Source organism: Eschrichtius robustus, chromosome 3 (genome assembly GCF_028021215.1).
Source record: "Eschrichtius robustus isolate mEscRob2 chromosome 3, mEscRob2.pri, whole genome shotgun sequence".
NCBI classification, from domain to species: domain Eukaryota; kingdom Metazoa; phylum Chordata; class Mammalia; order Artiodactyla; family Eschrichtiidae; genus Eschrichtius; species Eschrichtius robustus.
The window spans coordinates 71,703,323-71,722,508 of NC_090826.1; the positions used below are offsets into that span (position 1 = coordinate 71,703,323).

The 19,186-nt window shown below is 38.9% G+C and overlaps 1 protein-coding gene across 9 annotated transcripts in view; it reads left to right on the plus strand.

The window, feature by feature from the left end:
* Positions 1 to 13,755: 13,755 nt before the first annotated feature.
* ADGRL2 (adhesion G protein-coupled receptor L2) overlaps positions 13,756 to 19,186 on the plus strand; it is a 180,052-nt gene continuing 174,621 nt past the window's right edge. For 2 of the 9 annotated variants that reach the window (XM_068540176.1, XM_068540177.1), the window contains exon 1: positions 15,205 to 15,327. The gene's annotated coding sequence lies outside the window, so the exon portion shown is untranslated. Of the gene's footprint in view, positions 13,802 to 13,997; positions 14,086 to 15,204; positions 15,328 to 15,357; positions 15,435 to 16,129; positions 16,193 to 16,440; positions 16,523 to 16,967; positions 17,053 to 19,186 lie in introns of those variants that run through there. The other 7 variants (XM_068540173.1, XM_068540170.1, XM_068540169.1 and 4 more) reach the window with 7 other exon arrangements.

Sequence of the window (19,186 nt, forward strand, 5' to 3'; positions counted from 1 at the left end):
ACTACCTGTATTAATTCATATAACACAGCCACACTATAAAAATACATGAAATTATTATTTCCCATTTTATAAGTGAGGAAGGAAAATAACAGTTAATTTAAAGATGAGCTTCCATAACTTATGCAAGGATACACAGCTTGAAAAAGGTGGAGCTGAGATCTGAATCCAGGTGGCCTGGTCCAAATTTTAAGCTTTTAAGTTACTTTGCTTTTCTGAAAAAAATTTTTTTAAAAAAAGAGCATCTTAAAATTAGCATTAACCAAAGTTAACTGAATTTACACTTTACTTTATAAGGCCCTTTTCAGATCTTTTTCAACTGATCTTTTTTAAGGTAAGGGAGAAGAAAAGGTTAATCTTCAATATAGCCTTATTTTTCAAAAGTAATATCGTGCCTTTTTGGAAAGGATATGTCAAGTGCTTCAGTGGTGCTGTTTCAAAAACTTTTGGAGAGAAAAATGATTTAAAATGGTATTTACTAAATTCTTCACTGTACGAAATTGCAGAATTTTAAGTAAGAAGTGAACATAAATGATTTCACCTAGGTATAGACTCATGGGATGCTCATTAAGCATCAAGAAAAGAAATTTCACTTCTTAATGTATGTATTCTATTGAGTCAAAAATAACAGTAAAAATGTTTCATACTTTTTAGCATGGACACAGACTAAGTTAATTGGCCAAATTAATTATCCAATTTTATGAATTGAATATAACTTTTATCTTACAATTTCTCAGGAAAAGTGAAAAGGGAGAAAGGACAAATTTTTTGAAAAATAAATACTATAATTACTGGAAGCTCAGTTTTGTTTTCGTCATTTAGAAGTGCCTTGCTTAGTGAAAAAAAAAAAAGAAAACTTCTAATATGAAGGAGATTCAATCATATATGCCAATGTCTGTTTCTAGGTTGCAAGGGAAATGATTCGTGATGATTTTCTTTTAAATGGTGTCTATCCCAACAATTGACAGATATAATTGTTCTAATAAAGTTTTAATGGTGAAGCTGCCTAGATAGCTTTGTTTTTTTAAAAATTTATTTATTTTATTTATTTATTTTTGGCTGCATTGGGTCTTCGTTGCTGCGCGCAGGCTTTCTCTAGCTGCGGCGAGCGGGGGCTGCTCTTCGTTGCGGTGCGCAGGCTTCTTATTGCAGTGACTTCTCTTGTTGTGGAGCACGGGCTCTAGGCGCGCAGGCTTCAGTAGTTGCAGCACGCGGGCTCAGTAGTTGTGGCACATGGGCTTAGATGCTCCGTGGCATGTGGGATCTTCCCAGACCAGGGCTTGAACCTGTGTCCCCTGCATTGGCAGGTGGATTCTTAACCACTGCTTCCCAACTATCTTTGGGAAGTCCAAAGATAGTTTTTTAATTAAATAATAAAATGGGGGTGGTGGGATGAATTGGGAGATTGGGATTGACATATATACACTAATATGTATAAAATAGATAACTAATAAGAACCTGCTGTATTAAAAAAAAGAAGAAGAAAAATGGTAGGCAGGTGTTTGTGTGCTTTAAGAAAAGAACAGTTAGTTGAAACTTTTGTAAAACTGTTAAATAGGGGAGAGCAGTATTTCAATAAGACTATGAAATGAGCACAAAGGTCTTTTCAGAGTGTATATATTACTCAGGATTTTTAACTGATACAAAGGATATTATGCCAACAATATAATTTATAGGAATTTTTAAATGCTAGCATGTTTAATATGAGTGATTCTCAGTTTGTGGAGTTGTTCATTATCATCACATTTTCTAGTTGGCATACTTATGTAAAATAGAGTTATAGTTCATGGGAAAATGTTTTGACCTATAATCATAATAGAAATTTGTAAATCAAAATAAAAAATAAAATTAAGAATAATAATAATACAAATAATACTAAATATAAGAAACATAACATATATTATTAGCAATAGTAAAAAAAAAAAAAATTTTCCTAACTCAGGTTCAGTAGATAATCTCAATTCTAAATAGTCTCCTTTGAAAAGTATAATCTTAAGAAAGAATATTTTTTGAACATATCTGAGACAATCAATTACTTCTAGTAATTTTTAGTAAAAGCTTAGCTTGTTTGCTTTAAAACATTTTGCACTTAGTTTCTGCTAAATTAACGTCTTAATTATTTGTTTAACTAGTAAGTCTTCTAAACTGTATGTATTAATCCTTAAAAGGGTGTTTGTTTCCGTTTATTTGGTTGAAAAAGACTGGTTCCTTTCATTTGTCCTCCCTTGAGCTATATTTATGGGATATTAGGTAGTACAGAAGAATCAAAATCATCATTTGTTAATGCCAAGGTACCTTCCCCTGTAGGGAAACTGAACTGGCCTCAGAAAGAAAAGAAAGTGCAAGAGTAAACATCAGTGGAAGAGTGGTGGAAAGTGGTTTCAAGTGGGGAGAAAAAGAGAAAGCTATTAAATGTGAATATAAGTAGAGAGGATTAAGCCAATCAGTAAGAATAAGGGGGGCACTATAACTTTATTATTGAGTTACGTAGTAAGTGCACAGAGGAGTTAGTATATATGTACAGCCTCACAGAAAAGCACTATTACTACTACTTAGTACATTTCTTCATAGCCTATAATGTGTATTAACAGTATAATTCACACATTTGTTCACATATAAACTGTTGGCCATTGGAGCTCAAAAATTAAAATATTTCCAGGAGCCAGGAAGAAAAAGTTAGTGAGTGAAAGGCAGTTGGGAGAAATATATAGTCCTCTTGATCTATCTTTCCTTTCCCACTTCACAGAGATAGAGGTGAAGATACATTCCACTTTCTTTTAATGCCACTTTTAAAGTAGAACACAAAACATTATCACAAATTGGGTCACTCGAGGCACAAGACACTGCCTTGGTTATGAGGAGGTAATAAGGAATGGTGGAGAATGTGGTGAGTCCAAGAGTGGACCTTTTGTTTGAAAGGGAAAGCCTCTCCTGCCGAGTGTTGCTATGAGGTAATATATGTCAAAGTTGCTGGATATTTCCTTTTTTTTTCCCCCCCAGAAGCTGGAAATCCAAGTTTTAATTGAAGCCTTCCAATTTTTAAAAGTTGACGAAAAGTAGATTAAAAACAAAACAAAACAAAACACTGTGTGGCCCAACATCTATGGGGCTAATAAATTACCTTTGTCGGTTAGATTTTATATAGGTCAGCGGTTTGTGATCTCTATTATATGCTGTGCTAACAGCTGGGCATATAAAGTTTAGTGAGATTTTTAAGGAGTTTACTATCTAGGGGGGAGGAGTAAATCAATAAATACAGTGATGTGTAATAAGTGCTATGATAATCAATGTTCATTTTGATGGTCCTTCAACACTGAAAAATTCCATGTCATCACAGAAAGATAAAATAATATTCAGTGTGATTTTATTAGATAGCAAAGTACTTACTAATATATTTTGGTAAGTTTTTTTTTAAAAAAAACCAGGAATGTAAGCAAAAAGAAACAACATTTAAAGTGTCAGCAGAAAGTCAGAACATCTTCCTTGGAAATTTTAATTAATTAATTTACTCTTTTTTTAAGTTAATTTTTATTGGAGTGTAATTGCTTTACAATGTTGTGTTAGCTTCTGCTGTACAGCAAAGTGAATCAGCTATACGTGTACATATATCCTCCTTTTTTGGATTTCCTTCCCATTTAGGTCACCATAATTTACTCTTTAAGATAATATTAATAACATTTGCTGGTGATTTGGAAGGAAAAAATTGATTAAAATGCTTTTTGGCTCTTGAATGTAGGGTTCCAGTCTTTGCTTAGTGAATCATAAGTGAACTAAAATGGAAGTATGATACTTTTTACCATAATGTATAAGATGTCAGATGTTTTGCCTTTAAATAAGACCAAAGTGCTGGGGTGCAAAATATAACCCTTGAAAAGCTTCATGTAAGCCCCTCGATTCTATTTTCTGAGGTTCCCTAGACACATCTTTATCTCATGTAAGTTGTTGGGACAGAAAAAGTCGAAGGCAGAAGGACTGTTCTAGGTAAAATGGAACAGAAAACCAACTTTTCAACTTCTCTGAGTTGAAAAACTCAAATGCATTAATTAATCTTCTGCCTACTTCCTACCTCCCCAACACACACAGACAGAGGCACAGACACACGCTAAGATAATTAATAGTGCTAGAAACTCCTTGAACAATTGGTCTCTATTTGTTTTTCTCTTCACATAAAAGCACACATACACACAAACATTGTTATTAACTTTAAAACATTAAAATTTCATTGTAATCACTAATTTGTGTAGATATTAAAATACTTACATATGGCCTATAAAAACATTTCAATAAATTGACTAAACAAATTTGTTAAGAAGTAAATTTATGTGTGTGTTGTTTATATGTACACTTGTGATAAGTACATTTGTACAAGATTTCTAGGTTGTTTGACTTATAATATCTACATCAGCAAAGCAGTGCTATAATATTTGTATAACAAGCAGCTGCCTTATTGAACTAAATATTATAATAGTATTTATGATTATAGGATTCTAACTCATTTTTCCATAAATGCTTTCCAACAACCAACTACAGCTCAGGCCCTTTGCTAGACAATAAAGAAGCCACTGTTCGTCAAAAATCTGAGAGTAGGAGAAATGATTAGAAAACGACTTCATCTGATTGGTGCATACCATTCTAAGCAGTATAATGTTACTTCCTGTATCATACAACTTGGAGGTATTTGGGAGGCTATTTACATTTCTAGATACAAGAACGTGGGTAGGGAGGAAGGTGCTTCCAGAGAGGAAGTTCCAGAAAGCAGTTTTAGACATCTAACGAACTTCTAAAAGACTACTGTCTCCCTGAGAGTTCATGATGCTACTTTGGTATATCAGGGACTTTTAAAAGTTGTGGGAGAGTGCTGGGTGCTTTTCATACCTCCTTACTAAGATTTGAGTATTGTGGGTAATGGGTATACAATGGTACAGTGTTATAGCTGGTTTTACGGATGGTTGGACAAGTGGGAGAAGACGTGGAGAAGACAGAGACTTCAAATTTTGTTACATGTCACAAGCACAGATTGAGATTTTCATGTAAGTAAAGTTAGTACCTCCCTGGTAAATTAAAGTTAAAAGAAATTTGTTGAAAGGATGGATCACAAAATTAAAATAAAACCCGAATGAACCCACCAAAACCTTATATAATAGAGAGGGGAACAGTACTACAAAGAAAAAACTGGATGGAGTTTCCAAAAGAAAGGTGACTTAGAAGGTTTTACCATATATATATATACAACTTGTTTTGTTGTGTGTAGGAGATACATAAGTGAAAGCTTATTTTCCTGCATGTTTAAAAATAAAATTGATGATAACTTGTCATAAATTTATTCCATAACCTCACCAAAGTTGGAGAAAAATCCAATGGTTTCATTATTTTTGTTAATAAAAACGCATTTTCAGGGGAAAAGAAGAATAATAAGATCTCTTTGAGAGAAAATTTTGTGAAGTAATAGTCTGTGAAGAGAGAGTATATAGTTAAAATTCCTGAATGCCATGCATATTAAACATATTATATAAATTTTTATGTCCTAATTAGTTTTGTATACTTGCTTATAAATTTTTGTGTATATTCTTATTTATTTTCCATGTGTATTTGCCCTGTTTCCACAGATGATTTATTTCTCTGGGGATAGCATATGTTTACTACTTTTCAGTAGCACCTAGAGCACTGAATTGAGGAAAGCAGGTTTTCTTAGTGTTGAATAATTGCCTTTATTAGTCTTGCATTTTGAAAAATATGTCAGCCTACAATCTCAGTAAAAATGCGGGATTAAAAATGAATATAGAAAATCACATGCATGTTTCTCTGACATTAAATCACCCTGCTGTGTCAAATGTAGCACAAATGGCCTTTTAACAGGGGTCCTGTGCAAACAGTGGGTGATCAAAGCACACATCGGCAGCAACACCAAGTCGCACTGCTGGTGTCAAGGACAATGTATTCTGAATTCTGTTCTGTATTTCTTCTGTGATATTGTGCCAGAAGACAAATATATAGACACAGGTATATACATATACATGTGCACATATTTTACAGAAATTAAATAATTCATTCAAATAAATTATTTAAATGATTTAAAAATTCTTTTGTCAAACAGATTAATGGAACCTTGTTATTCAAAAGATAAATCATTTTAAATGAAGTGGCAAAGACTTCAAGGGCTAATAAAGGTTTTATGAGAGATAAACTTTTAATGAATTAATACTTTTGCATGTACTTATTTTCTATAAACATAAATATACACACAAATGCTTACAATGATATTTATATCAACATTTCTGACTGATTTTTTAAGAACACAGTATTCACAGTGTTTAAAATAATGTATTTTTATAGATTTGGTTTTTAGGAGCTGATGGATTACAATTCACCAAGCAAAGTAGAAGGAGGTTTAAATAATAGTGCCATAAATATTATTATTTGTGTAATGAGATAAAATAAACGAACTTTTTTTCTATTTGTAACTTACATGAATCCAGTGATCATTAGTCTTGAAGAATTTTATATATGCCTTTTTTCTAGGGCTTGAAATGTATTTAGCACTCAAGTCTTTTTGCTGTGGAGGTCTCAATCAGAAAGATATTTGGCTCTAGAAAATTATGGTGAACTAGTATTTGTATAACAAGACCTTAATACCCTGGGAAAATTTTTAAGGATTTTTATGAAGCTCAGTACACATTCTTCAGCTAAATTTTGGCATAGTTTCAATTGAGACTACAGTGAAATTCAATTGGTTTACTTTATAATTAAAAACAAGGAAATCATAGTAACAAAAATATATAATGTATAGCACTCGTGTTTATAATAGAAACATCCATAAAGAAAGAAACATGTTCTAACTTTTCTCATTACTCCAGAGGGAATTGCATCTTTAATCACACAAAGCACAACTGCTTTCTAATTTTGTTTAAAAAGTGTTTCAATACTTACAAAAACCAGATCAGGTTATTGTAAATCTAGAGCAAATTAGAATCATTGGCCTCTGCTCAGCTCTATGTAAGGTTTCTATGTAAATCATAAACTTAATGGCATACTAAGACACACATCTGTTTCAGTTTTGTAGAAGTTAATAATCTAACTAGAGTATTTAAACACTTCTTTCATTAACTGGAAAATTCAGGCAAAGATAGACTTCCCTCAGTGATAAGGTATAATATTTTACCTCTGAATTTTGATAAGCTATATATCTACCTAAGTAGTTAAAGAGTTTTCTAAAGATTGAATTTAGTGTCTATTTTTGACATCACATGATTTCCTCCTGTATAGAAATATTCAATATAAACAACAGGCCAGCATTATCATCTCAAATCTACATCTGCATAATTCTTTTTGATTTATATAAATCATATTTAAAATCATTTTGTAACAGGGCACTGGCAAGTAAACACTGAATAATTATATGAAATGTCAAAATTCATTTAAAAAAATATTTTTCAGATTCCTTATTTGATTACCCATAAGTTTATTTTAAAATGATAAATGATAGTCTTCTGGGGATCCATATTATTTAAAAATAGTTTACATACTTTGATTTCTCAAACATTTACATTTTATAGCTAGCATTCTTTTCTCTGATTTTATTTTAACAAATTCAACTTTTTTCTGATTTTAACAGACTATAAATATTTTTCATGTTATTTCCATAATCTCTTTCCTTGAGACATGCCACTTCATATATAGCAGTAGCAGAATATATTATAATGAATTATTGTGTTTCAATTATCATTAGATAATAAACAGGAAATTAGTTTTTCTTGCTGTGTATTCTACATTGTCTGAACAATGAAATATACGTGGTTTGAATTTGGGTCATTAAATTCAGGTAGTAAGGACATAGTACTAATTAAATTGGTGTCATAAATTACAGTCCCATAATGAAGGGGAACATTCTTTTAATGCACTAATAATCCTCTTTAGTTATATTGTAGATATGTGATTTTGGCAACCAGGATAGTTGGATAAGAGTGTGGATGGTTCAGTGCAGCACATCTCCATCACTGAATCAAAATCATTCAAAGAATATATTATCCAGGTGATAGTTTGGCAACTTCTTTTTAATGTAGAATAGCTGGAGAGATTATGTGTTTTTATTGTTTAACCTAAACCAGAATTTCTTCATTGAATATCACTCAACAAAACCTTATCACTACCAAATCATTTCAGTACCTCTTTGAGATATCGATGACATTTTAGTATGATTCTAAATTTGGATGCTAATTAAAAGAAAATAAAAGATTCTTTTCTAATGCACTTTTACTTATCACAAAAACGTATGCCTATTACATCATTGTTTGGTCTAGGACCTAAGTGATGGATTTCATAGTGACTTTAAGAATGCATTGTAAAGAGTTGCAATAAGTTGAAAACTTAATTATAAAGATTTAAATTATTCTTGAAAATAGAGATGGCAACATTCTATTATCAAGAAACTATGATGAGAACTCGGTTGAGAAGAAAAATCTCTGCAAATTGCTGTTCTAGTTTCCACATGCTCAGACAAATTTATTTTTATTAAAATATATACAACCAATAAAGGCCTTTTAAAAATACAGTAAAAAAGACAAGTGTAGTTAAAAAATAGCCATCATATTAATTAGAGAACAAAATAATGAATAATGTTAGTAACAGCTTATACGATCAAAAAGTCAAGGTCAAACATCTCATGTTACACAATTTTAGATTATCAAATATTTTCAAAACTGAAACAAAGCAATTTTGTGTTTAAAAATACTAAGATCACATATTTCAATTATCATTTTATGCTGTATCATTAGGATAACTTCAATGTATTCTAATATGAAATATTACAAGTGTTATATAATTATATCTTTGACTCACCTTCTAAAATGCCAAGAGGGCATTTGTGAGTTTGTTTCCTGACTCTTAAAAGCCTTTTGCAAGTTTTGCCATACTACAGTGAACTATGACATGAATAATCAAAGTCATATTCTCAGAGGCACTAAAAATTCAATTTAAACTTGCGTGAAATTGCTATTTCACAAAGACTTGTGCTTTTAGGTTACCTTTAGTTTAACAATTTAAAAAAAAAATTAAAGAAATTTCATCTGTATTGTTGACAGAGGTTTTGCATGTATAGAAAAGGGACGAGGAGGCTCATTTTTAAACTACATACTTTAATAAGAAAACGTTTGGTTATGAGAATTTATGATGAAAAAATTATTATAAGAAGTCATAGACAGCTTTCTATAAAATGAGTGTTCTTATAGTTACACTTCCTGGTTTGACAGAAACATTGATAGAAGATCTATAAGACACGATTATAGAAAATCCTCAAGGTGCAGACATTACCAACAATTATGAGAATAATCTATGCGAAAGCAAGAAGGACTAACTTTGAGTTGGGTAAGACTCAGTGGAGCAATATTATGAGGGGCATCTTTTGTAACTCGCTTACTTTTGAGTATCATAATGGTATAAAAATTGTATAATCCTTTATACAAAATTAGACATATATAAATACTCTAAGCGCACAGAAAGAGTCAAGCTACCAGTTGTTTCGGTGGATATTTTTAAGAAGTATTAATTACAAACTGATAGGTATTTAATAATATATGTGATCAGGTACTTCTAAATAATATCATTAAGTACAGCACACCATAATCATATTTATAATACAGTTTAAACTATCATTATTTTTGGAGACTGCATCTCTACATTTTAGATAGGGTTTGGCCTTCTTGGACCAAGATTTACTCAGCCTGGAGAGAACTGGGAGAAGAATTAAAAGCTTAATGGCTTTGCCAAATGCTTTCATATGTTTCTTCTCTCATGGATAATGAGTTCTGATTTCTTTTCAGCCTACATGCATGGCAAAACTAAAATGAAAAACAACGCTAGGAAGGAACTTTCAACGAGTTCTAGTTAAGTCTGGATATTCACATAATTGCTTTGATCTGCTCTAGAGCTTTAAAAGATTTATTTTCTAGAGTAGGGAAAACGTTTCAGCACTAAGCATCATTGAACAGTAACGAAGAAAAGGGAACACAACGTTTAGGATGAAATCTAGCTAATTTTATTTCTATTTCTGTATTAGAAACTAGAGCAGTTTCACATGTTTTTATTTGTTTTATTTTAGAACGCTCACAGAGCTCTCTCATCAAAGGCAAAAATAATGAATACAATCTATTCTCACTGGTAGTTCTCTACAGCTTGTAGCTCAAACTTCACACAATTTCTGATCCAGCATCAAGACCTGGATCCTCTCTCTGCCCCACCCAAGTCCACCTCCATGTGGCCCCTTTTATAAATTTATTTATTTATTTTTGGCTGTGTTGGGTCTTCGTTTCTGTGTGCAGGCTTTCTCTAGTTGCGGCGAGCGGGGGCTACTCTTCATCGCGGTGCGCGGGCTTCTCATTGTTGTGGCTTCTCTTGTTGTGGAGCACAGGCTCTACACGCGCAGGCTCAGTAGTTGTGGCTCACGGGCTTAGTTGCTCCGCGGCATGTGGGATCTTCCCGGACCAGGGCTCGAACCCGTGTCCTCTGCATTGGCAGGCAGATTATTAACCATTGCGCCACCAGGGAAGCCCCCATGTGGGCCCTTTTAGAACTGGCTTACCTATATCCAAGTTTGCCGGGGTGGGGCATTGAAGAGGTTACTCACAGTGTTCTACTGTCTTATACTAACCCCGATACTTTGCAACCACGCCCATTTTCATACTTTTTCAGATTCGTTAAATTGGTACCCATACTATTATCATTCATATTTGTATTTTGACAAGTGCCTCATCACTTCCCTCTAAACGAAGATGCCTGGATGGTAAATAGCTTTAAAAATTAGCATAATTTCTGTATCAGAAATATGTGAATCCATTGAATAAAATAATCTTTAGTTTCATAAAGATGTTTAAATTAAAAACATGAGTTTCTACAGTTGGAAAAAACATGTATGGTTAAAATGTTTGAAGCCCATCAATCTCTCAAACCACATAAGCTAATGAGTTCCTTCTGTTTTCTTTGAATGAAATCACCATGAGTGGTTAGATGTTGATTTAACATAAAACAAATGGAAATGGGTGTTTCCTTTGTCCTTTGTAGAATTTATTTTTAAAAACAATTAGCAAGTATTATGAATAAGTCAATGATTTTGCCATTACTTAAATAATAGTATAGATTGTGTAGTTAAATTGATTGGATTGCAGGGAATGCATAACATACTCCAACTCCCCTTAGCTTGCTAACATCTGCGGACATTATTAAGTTTCTCATTTCATTTTTTTCTACCATAACACCTGTATTGTTATAAATTATGTTTTGAATTGTCATGAAGTGTCAGACAAATTATGTTTTCTGGATGTGTGTGTGTGTCATTTAAGTGTTCCTTTGTAATGGCAGGTTTGTGGCTAACAGCTTAATCTTGAATATATCAATGCAATTAAAAGCTCTGTTTCAATTCTTTGTGGATACAAAGAAGGTTGAAGCATTATTATGTGTAAAGTGCAAGGAAAGAATTAAAAATTCTTTAATATTTAAAACATTATCCTAGAGAAGGGATACATTTAGATATAATTATAAAAACAGCAAGCTTATTATATGCTTAAGAAAAAAGTGTTGAACTCTTTGAACTCTAAAATACATATACTATTGAGTTAAAATTAAAAACTTGTTTGAGGCATTTCCCACTCCCTATAGATTTAACCCACTTCTGACAATTTCTTTCCCCTCCCATGCACCCTCCTTTTTTTGTAGTCTCTTCAGGAACATAGTGGAGAGTGACTCACTAATGTCCTGAGCATCAAAGTGCACCAGACCTAAGAAATGAAGACAGTGGGTTCTTCCTGAGATTCTTTCTGAGAGAGTTAAATAAACAAGTAAATGAGCCAACATATGGGCAGCTTAATTCAGGCAAAATTTTCTACTGATTACTTACTAAGCTTACTAAATAAAAACTTCAGCCCAAGTTCTGCCTCCCCAAAGAAAATAGCATTAAACTGATCCATGCACTCATTGGGACTTCTTGTGAATCATGCCTAGATGAATGAAACATCTTCAAAGATGAACAAAAGAAAGGGCTAAAATTTTTCGGTAAATGCAAATTATTATCAGTTTGACATATCTTGGCTTACAATAGCGAATAAAATAATTTTAAATTCCAAAGGAGACTGTGATATAAATGACCACTGAGGTCTGAGAATTCTGTTAAGTCTTCCTTCTTTTCAACTACTTTAAAGAAGCCTGATTTAGTTTTCCTAGGTAGATCTGTCGTATGTATAAATTTTGACAGATGTAAAAACGAAATAAGGTTTCACACTAGCTCTGCATGTGTTTCTCTTTTTTTCTAGACTAGTTTATATCCTGCATCGACAATATTTGAATTACATTATCTAAGAAATTCCAAATGGAAGTGTTTATGTAGTTTAAAGCACCAATGCTCTGTGTGGCTCTTCTTATCTTTTGTATTGGTGAGAATGTTAAAACATCAATACATTAAGTAGAAAAAATTTTGATCATCAAGGATTCTTCTTTGAACCTGAGAATTATAATGAATCAACCAAAAGAGCATGTTTCAGTTTTTTGCACGTATGTACTTTTAACTTGATTTTTTACAAGTTGAGAGAAAACTTGACTAATAGCTGGATTTACTTTAGTACTACAAATACCTGGCTTTGTGACAAAATATAGGTATTTAGAGTCTTCACATCTTTTGAACAATCTGCTGTTGACATTTTAATAACACTGTTGTTTGAAATGATTTCTGAAGTATGATGACTGCAACATACCCACAGCAACAAAAAGTACATATTGTTTCTGAAAGCAAAGAAGCTCAAGTTTCATCCTATTTCCTAGAGATTTTAAGTCTTGGAGAGTCAGTTTTTCTTGAAAACCAACGCAAACATGCTTCTTTAATTGATGCCTTCATTCATTAGTATAAACAGTGATTTAGAAATACATTTTAGCTCAGAAATGTTGTAATTAAAAAAAAAATCCAGGTTTGATTTTACTCGTATGCAAAGGACACAACTGGCTTTCGAACATTTTTCAAGCACGATTTTCTCCGTCGTGGTCTATTCTCTTTAGTTTGGGTCCATCGTAGGCGCTGTCTGGCTGTTTGCTAACACTACCAACAGAGAGGCGCAAGGAAGTGTGGTCAGAGGACAAGAGCAAAAGCAGTTTCAATGTAAGGAAATGAGGGAAACAGACCTAAACAGCACGATGAATGCGCTTGCGAGTAGAGCCTTGTAGTCTCCTTTCCTTCCTTTGCTTATCCTGGTGGGTTTAATCAAAAACAAACAAAACGCTCTTGTGAAATATAGTCAATAAAGTCAAAGTTTGGCTAGCCCTCTGTAACTACAAAGAAAAAGTCATCGCAATTTTAAAAAAATGTAACTTTCATTAACGAGCCCGCCGGAAATCTCAGGTATCAAAGACGCATTAACCATGGAGCGTCCCCCGCGCGCCCCAGCCGGACGGAGGCAGCCGAGGCGAACAGACGTCCTTTCTCCTCCGAGCAGTCACACAAAAGGAGGACCGCAGAAACTAAAAGTTTAGGGGCCTCTGGCTCGCCGCGCGGAGAAAAGAGAAAACCTGGAGACGGGGTGGGTAAAAGACGCATCCTGGGCGCCTCTCCGAAGTGCAGGCTAGGAGAGAGCTCCTGAGCCTGGAGGGAAGAGGGGAAGGGACCCCGAGTTCCGGGCCAGCCCCCTGCGCCCCGCCTTGGAGGCCGGAGCGCCGCGCTCTCCCAAATACCTTTTACCCCGTTCCAGAAATAAAATAAATGTTTTTAAAGTGCGTGTGTGTGCACAGGATGGACAGCGCGCGCCGGCGGAGCGCGCGGAGGACCGAGCGCGCAGTGAGTGGAGTTTGGGGAGGTGGGGCTCGGGATGGAATGGGTGTGTTGACGCTGGGGGCTGGATGCGGAGCCCCGAGACCCGGGGGGGCGAGCCGATGGGGAGGGAGAGGAGGGACGCTAGCCACCGCAGGCCGCCTCCGAGGCGCGTTCAGCGGCCGTGCGCGCGCGTCCCTCGCCGCCGCCGCCGCCGCCCGGACAGCCCTGCGGCCGCCCCGCCGGCGGAGCCGGGGCCGGCCTGTTCTCGGGCGGCTGCTGGGCCACCGCCACCCGAACAGCTCGAGCCCGTAAGTGTCCCCTTTCCCTCGCCTCCCCACCACCGACGCAGCTGCTCAAATGGAGTGGAAAATGGCCATTGGGCCGCAGTGAGTTATAGATTATCTGCTCCACGTTTTGTACTTAGCTGCCTGTAATCTTCTTTTGAGTTTGCCTGAGCCCCTTGCTGGAAAAATCAGGAGGGAGAGGTTTGGCCTTTGCCGCTGTACAAGTTAATATGTTTATATGATTAGCCGAACTCGCGGGGGTGGGGAGGTGGAGATTTGGGGTGGAGGAGGTGTTGGAAGAGGAGGAGGAGGAGGAGGAGGAGGAGGAGGAGGAAGAGAAGGAGGCTGGGAGGTGACTCCAGTTCAGACCTCGCGGAGAGTCTGTGTCAGGACTTCGCACTCCCCCGTCTCTCTCCCTCGCTCCCTCTCTCTCCCTCACACTCTCTCCGCGCGCGCACACACACACACACACACACACACACGCACACACGCACACACACGCAGAGGTACCGGAGCGAAATTGGGAGCTTACCGGAGAATCCTTGGGATCGTTGTGGGGGGGCACCTCCCCTCCGTTGCTGCGCGTCGCGTGTCTCGTCCCTACACCTCCCCGCTTCCCCGAGCCCCAGTCCTCGCCTTCAGCCAGTCTTGGGGCAGCGGCCGCCGCTCAGCCTCGGCCCGGAGACCCGAAATGTGAGGAGGGCCCGCTGCAGTCTCCCGCCCAAGGTCTCAGGGTCGGCTCGAGGGATGCCAGCCGGCCGGCGCGGACGGCGGGCTGAGGGGCTTCGCCTGACGAACTGAGTTGGCCTTGCGCCGCCGGCGTCTGCCCGCCCCTCCCGCGTCTGCAGCTCGGAGGGGACTCCCAAGTCTGCGCACCTCTGTCGAGCTTTTTGCCTTTGCCACCCCTTTCGCTCTGCTTCCCGAATTTCTTATCTTTCCGAGGGAGCGTGCGGTCTGGGGGCGCGTGCGCGTGTGCAAAAGACCCCTCTCGCGGAGCGGCGTGTGGGAAACTGCAGGAAAATGTTGACCTAACCCCAGGAGCCGCCCGGCGCTGGCCGCTTGGCTGGAGGAGGAGGCGGCGGCGGCGGCCAAGCAGGAGGACGCGCCGAGCCACGGCGCTGCCTCCCGCTCGGACTCGGCGGCCGGCGACCCGCTCGCGGCCGGCCTCGGCCCTCGCCGGCCCGGGTGGCCGCTGTCCTCTGCGCCTCTCTCCGCGCGGCTCCCGCGCCAGACGGCCCGCCCCCGGGGGCACGCTCGCAGACCGAGGTAAGAGCCGTGGGAGCGAACAATGTGCCTCTGTGCTGGGCTACGGAGACCTGTTTGCTTTGCGCCTCCCGCCCGGGGGTGGATGCTGGAGGTGGAGGGAGCCGCGGGTGAGTTGGGGCTCGGCTGTTTGTTTATGTTCGGCCGGGCCAAGGGGGAGACCCGCGCCGGCTCGGGTTGCTCGCCCCCTCCTCTTCCTCCCCCTCCTCGGAAATCGATCCGCAGAACTCCCCTTCCCGTCCAGCCTGCTGCTGCTTCGCCCTGCGAGCGTAGGGACGCTCACTTGGCTGTAGTCTAGTTGCAGGGGGCTCCGGGAGGAGAGGGGAGGGTAGGATTGGGTTCGGCATTTTTTGATTTACTGAAAGCCTGGGTCAGAAGGTGCCGTTCGCTCTTTCACAGCCCGTCTGGGGAGGGGGAAGGTGGGGCGCACCCTCGGTGGGGCCGGAGGCCGGGAGGTGAGCGCGCCCCCGTCCCCCCGCCTCAGCTGCCTGCAGACCCGTCCCGGGCTGTGAGTGGAGCGGGGAGGCCGAGCGCTGGGGGAGAGTTCTGGGCAAGTGGACGGGGGTGGGGTGGGGTGGGTTGGGGGGATGGGATGAGTTGTTGCGGGTGGTTTCTCCTCGTCGGTTAGGTGGCGTGGAGAGGCGAGGATGTCAACAAAGCGCAGCCAGATGTGGCCGGGCCGGCACCGTGGCTGGCAGCGATTAGGGGCGGCGCAGCGGGGCCGGGCACCCGGCAGGCTCTGGGGAGGCCGAGTGCCTCCCGCGCCCGCAGTGAGAGGGCAGCAGCGGGCCGCGCTGGGCCTGCGGGCGAAGTTATGGGGTGTGGGCTTCTGGGCTTGGCGCTGGGGCTGCGAGTCTCTGGAAGCCTGGTCTGTGGGAGCCGGGAGCCGGGTGCCGGGTGGGGTGCGGCGGGGAAAACGGCGTGGGAGGGGCGCGAGACCAGGGAGGCCAGCCCCCGCCACCCGCGCTAAGCGAGCGTGGGCTCCTTGCTTGGCTGGGGCTACCCGACCCTCTGGTGGAGAGGCGGGGGCGAGGGAAGCGACGAAAGCGCCGCAGCGGTGGGGAGGCACTCCTGCAAGAGTCCTTCGCTTGGGATCTGGAAAGTTTGTTCCTATCGCCAGACTGCGGGGCTTGGGTGTGGGGAAATCGCTGGAAGCTTTACTTTGTGCCAAAGTGTCAATGAGCGGCGGCTAAGGAACGTATGTCTTTATTCGTATTTATTTTTTTATCCTCTGCTGACTCTGTCCCCTGAAAGCGTAGTTGGAGGGGCAAGTCCTGCGGTGTCCGTCTTCTTTCCCCACCTTCTGTGGACTCCTCCCCCCTCATCCTTTTCCCCTTCTCTGGCCCCCTCATTCCGTTCTTCCTGATGCAGACGGTTGTCTCAGATTCAGACCCAGGAAATGTTTTCCTCCTGTTTCTTGAAAGGTGTCAGGCTGCTTAGCAGCTTCTCCAAGCAGCCTGGGAGCGTCTGAGCCGCAGCCACCAGCCATATGGTTCCCGTTACAAAGGCCAGGTTCTTAGGCACTCTCCTCCTCGCCCCCGCCCCCAATTCTTAAGTTTTCTTCTGCATTCTTTACACTACGTGTACTTCTCTCTTCCAGAGGCGTACATTTAACGGACGTTGGTTGGTCCATTCATTTCCCTGGCAGTGTTTGTCTGGAACGGGCCCCACCGAGTTTGCTCTTTGCTCAACTCGAGTTGCACAATGAGGAAAAGTCACATCCGTTTGGTAAATGATTGCCTGTTGGGATGTCTCTTACTAAATCAAGTTTGATCTTGGGAAAACCTTAAAAGACGGGCACTAAGGAGGCAATCTGCCTCCATAGCAGAAAAATAGAATAGTTTGTGTGGTGTCTTTGGCAACATTCCCAGTTGTGATGGGACTCTTGACCTAGGTAAAAGGTAACTGTAACTTAAATTTAGTATCTAAGAAAATCTACTTCTGTCCAGGTGTGTTATGGAACTTTTTGTTGTCCCTCCCTCCATCCTCCAATACATTTATGCATGATAGAATATTGCAGAACAAATGTTCTGTTGTTTAGTTTCTTCAGACATTCCGATTCTCTCCTTTTGTTACTTGCCTCTAAAGGAGGTGCCATTTCACATCATTCTGCACAAATTGTTTGAATTAATGCAAGTGTGAATTCTTACCGTTTGAAGGGGACCATTAGCATATCAAAGGTTTCTTAGCTTCAGCTCAATTGAGAAAACTTCAGCCTGTCTTCCATTTGCTTCCAAGTGGAGGCCCAAAGGGCAATGAGAATTGTAAAGGGTAAAAATAGGGAGGTGGATTCAGGCTGTGTTTCTGAACTTTTACTGTTTTGTAATTATGTGAGCAAAAAACATTGTCTGTTGCTGTGGAGCCCTTCCAAATGGAAAGACAATTATTTTCTATTGATAAATGGTTTGTTCCTAGAAAAAGAGTGACCTTTTATTTTATGATAGTCACTGTTGCCTGTCTTGGGGTCCCTTCAGTGGAAGAGAGAGTGAGAGAGCTTTTCCTTCTAACTTAATACTTTTCTAGGGCCTACACTTTGTTATATTAGTAAAATGGCTGAGAAGGCTTTTAATTAATGTATAAAACAATAGAAATCTTGTAATAAGAGGACACTCATTTTTATACCTAGGAAACTTTATTTTTAATATACTTGTTAAATTAATAGGTAAAAAAAAAGTCAGTGGAGAGTTTTGAGTATTAAAAACTCAACATGGACTTAGTTTAATGCAACTTCTGTTGCCAGTGTAAGTTTGAGAAAGATTTCTAAGTGATACTCAAATTTTTCATGAATTTCATATGGAGATAATTGTTTGAATATTGATTGTTTTATCTCAAAATTTTTGTATTTTACCTAACAGTAAACTCTAGAGGTCAGCTTAAAGGAGGTTTTTCTTACTATATATAGCTAGAGTATACTAATGCTTTTTTACATTTGCAGAGAGATACGTTCTCTGAATTTCTTTTAACAACTCAATATGCATGAATGAAGAAACAAATAACAAGTACTTGGGTCATTTGGGTCATTTTATGGCGAGCAGATGGGTCAAGGGAGAACTTTTATCTTCAACTTCTGGGGAAATATTGGTTTTATTTATTTAGCTTTAGATTTCCTAAAACCTAGTTTCAAGATGAAAGTGAATCTCAGGGACAGTTTGGAGATTTGTAAGCGCATATTTTTTTATAGTTTTACCTTTGATGGTTGGTTGGTTGATTTTGAACGTGAATTGATATCCCTTCATTAGAGGGGTTTTTTTTGTTTCCACATGTTCAGAACTCCTTGTTCTTCTTTTGAAAGTGAAAATTAATAAAAAGTTTTGGAGGGAAAAATAATCATTAATCACCTAACATTTTTAGTCTTCAGTGTAATAGGATGATACTTTTTTTTCAGATTAAGATGAGGATTTTTTAGTGGCATTCAAATTGTATCTTATTACCCTGAAATCATTTTATGATAGTTTATCTGATCTCTTCAGTTGTCTAAGAAGTACTTTTGAGCTAAAAAGGCCCACATTGATGTAATTGCTATTATTGCACTTAAGTTGCTGTTAACTAGTCTGCTTTGAATGCAGAGTGCTATAAGGAAAACACATTATCCTTTAGAGCTATTAGTGATAATCTAAAAATTGTCTTGAAAACATTGCTCTTCATTTTATACGATGGCGATCGTGAATTCCGCAAATCTCTAAAGGTGTAAAATGCAGTGAAAAGAAGATTTTTCAACATTTAGATGACAAAATTGGACTACTTAGAGAAAAAATTAATGTGTTGTAGAAGCACTTCAGCTGCCATTTTCAGTCACTGGGTTACTATGTGTTGGCAACAGAAAACGAATTTAGAAATGCAGATAGCTCTGGGAGCAGGTAGT